This window comes from Oncorhynchus mykiss, chromosome 1, assembly GCF_057628025.1.
Source record: "Oncorhynchus mykiss isolate SJ-2025 chromosome 1, ASM5762802v1, whole genome shotgun sequence".
Taxonomy (NCBI): Eukaryota; Metazoa; Chordata; class Actinopteri; order Salmoniformes; family Salmonidae; genus Oncorhynchus; species Oncorhynchus mykiss.
The window spans coordinates 22,340,001-22,342,500 of record NC_143022.1 but is presented as its reverse complement, the minus strand read 5'-3'; the positions used below and the strand labels follow the sequence as shown (position 1 = coordinate 22,342,500).

General features: G+C 61.2%; 1 long non-coding RNA gene across 3 annotated transcripts in view; it reads right to left on the bottom strand.

The window, feature by feature from the left end:
- LOC118945307 (uncharacterized) overlaps positions 1-2,500 on the bottom strand; it is a 70,989-nt gene that overhangs the window by 11,196 nt on the left and 57,293 nt on the right. The window lies entirely within an intron of this gene.

The following is a 2,500-nucleotide window of genomic DNA, read 5'->3' as shown; positions in this document are numbered from 1 at the left end:
CAGGTGGGCAGGGAAGGGAGAGGGGAATGACAGGGGGCAGGAGAGGGAGAGGGGAATGACAGGGGGCAGGGGAGGGAGAGGGGAATGACAGGGGGCAGGAGAGGGAGAGGGGAATGACAGGGGGCAGCTGAGGGAGAGGGGAATGACAGGGGGCAGGGGAGGGAGAGGGGAATGACAGGGGGCAGGGGAGGGAGAGAGGAATGACAGGTGGGCAGGGGAGGGAGAGGGGAATGACAGGGGGCAGGAGAGGGAGAGGGGAACGACAGGGGGCAGGTGAGAGAGAGGGGAATGACAGGGGGCAGGAGAGGGAGAGGGGAATGACAGGGGGCAGGAGAGGGAGAGGGGAATGACAGGGGCAGGGGAGGGAGAGGGGAATGACAGGGGGCAGGAGAGGGAGAGGGGAATGACAGGGGGTAGGAGAGGAAGAGGGGAATGACAGGTGGGCAGGAGAGGGAGAGGGGAATGACAGGGGGCAGGAGAGGGAGAGGGGAATGACAGGGGGCCGGGGTGGGAGAGGGGAATGACAGGGGGCAGGAGAGGGAGAGGGGAATGACAGGGGGCAGGGGAGAGAAAGGGGAATGACAGGGGGTAGGAGAGGAAGAGGGGAATGACAGGTGGGCAGGGGAGGGAGAGGGGAATGACAGGGGGCAGGAGAGGGAGAGGGGAATGACAGGGGGCCGGGGTGGGAGAGGGGAATGACAGGGGGCAGGAGAGGGAGAGGGGAATGACAGGTGGGCAGGGGAGAGAAAGGGGAATGACAGGAGGCAGGAGAGGGAGAGGGGAATGACAGGGGGCAGGAGAGGGAGAGGGGAATGACAGGTGGGCAGGGGAGGGATAGGGGAATGACAGGTGGGCAGGGGAGGGAGAGAGGGGAATGACAGGGGCAGGGGAGGGAGAGGGGAATGACAAGAGGGCAGGGGAGGGAGAGGGGAATGACAGGGGGCAGGAGAGGGAGAGGGGATTGACAGGGGGCAGGGGAGGGAGATGGGAATGACAGGTGGATGACAGGGGGCAGGAGAGGGAGATGGGAATGACAGGGGGCAGGGGAGGGAGAGGGGAATGACAGGGGGCAGGGGAGGGAGAGGGGAATGACAGGTGGGCAGGGAAGGGAGAGGGGAATGACAGGGGGCAGGAGAGGGAGAGGGGAATGACAGGGGGCAGGGGAGGGAGAGGGGAATGACAGGGGGCAGGGGAGGGAGAGGGGAATGACAGGGGGCAGCTGAGGGAGAGGGGAATGACAGGGGGCAGGGGAGGGAGAGGGGAATGACAGGGGGCAGGGGAGGGAGAGGGGAATGACAGGTGGGCAGGGGAGGGAGAGGGGAATGACAGGGGGCAGGAGAGGGAGAGGGGAATGGCAGGGGGCAGGAGAGGATGGAAAACCGCGTGGGGATGCTGAAAGGACTGCACAGAGGCACCAGCATCATTTATGCAGAGTTTGGCTGAGGGGTGGAGGGTGTCTAGGACCCCCTCAATACCCCTCGAGGGTGGCTGAGACTGAGGGTGTATCCATGGTGCGATAGAGGGTGTATTTTTGGAGGGGAGGAGAATAATGGAGAAGGAGGAGGAGGGGGGTGGGGTGGGTTGGCTGGGCACTGTGCTCAATGACGCTTGTCTGCCTGTCTGTCTGATGTCCCATTAAGGTTTGGGACAGGCCGGGGCTGAGAGGGGAGGAGAGGAGGGAAGGTGCTGTTCAATCCCCCGGTAGACTGCTGCTCCATCTGCTCTGCTCTGTTCTATTCTACTCCACTCTACCCTGCTCTGCTCTGGGCTCCCCATTAGAACAGCAGGCCTATCTGCTCTGCTCTGGGCTCCCCATTAGAACAGCAGGCCTGTCTGCTCTGCTCTGGGCTGCCCATTAGAACAGCAGGCCTGTCTGCTCTGCTCTGGGCTCCCCATTAGAACAGCAGGCCTGTCTGCTCTGCTCTGGGCTCCCCATTAGAACAGCAGGCCTGTCTGCTCTGGGCTCCCCATTAGAACAGCAGGCCTGTCTGCTCTGCTCTGGGCTCCCCATTAGAACAGCAGGCCTGTCTGCTCTGGGCTCCCCATTAGAACAGCAGGCCTGTCTGCTCTGCTCTGGGCTCCCCATTAGAACAGCAGGCCTGTCTGCTCTGGGCTCCCCATTAGAACTGCAGGCCTGTCTGCTCTGCTGCATACTAATTCTGCATCCCCACCACAGCCACCAATGTCAGCTAGTAGTGAGGCTCATGAGAAGCAGGGTGCATCAAGAGAAAGACAGGCAGCTCAGTGGGGAGGCTCTGCAGAGGGAGATTGGCATATGCTGGATGTTTGTGTGTGCTGCTGGGCTGTTGGCTCAGGGCCTGTGGTATGAACCTGGTGGTTGCAGTGTGTGGATGGCCAGATGATGGTTGAGTGTGGTGATGTGGTCAGACAGTTTAATGACACTTCTTAACCATGGACATACCACACAGACAACACTGACATATTGTACACACACCATAGGACACATGAGTTTGATACATGGTGTGATGTGATGCCTCAG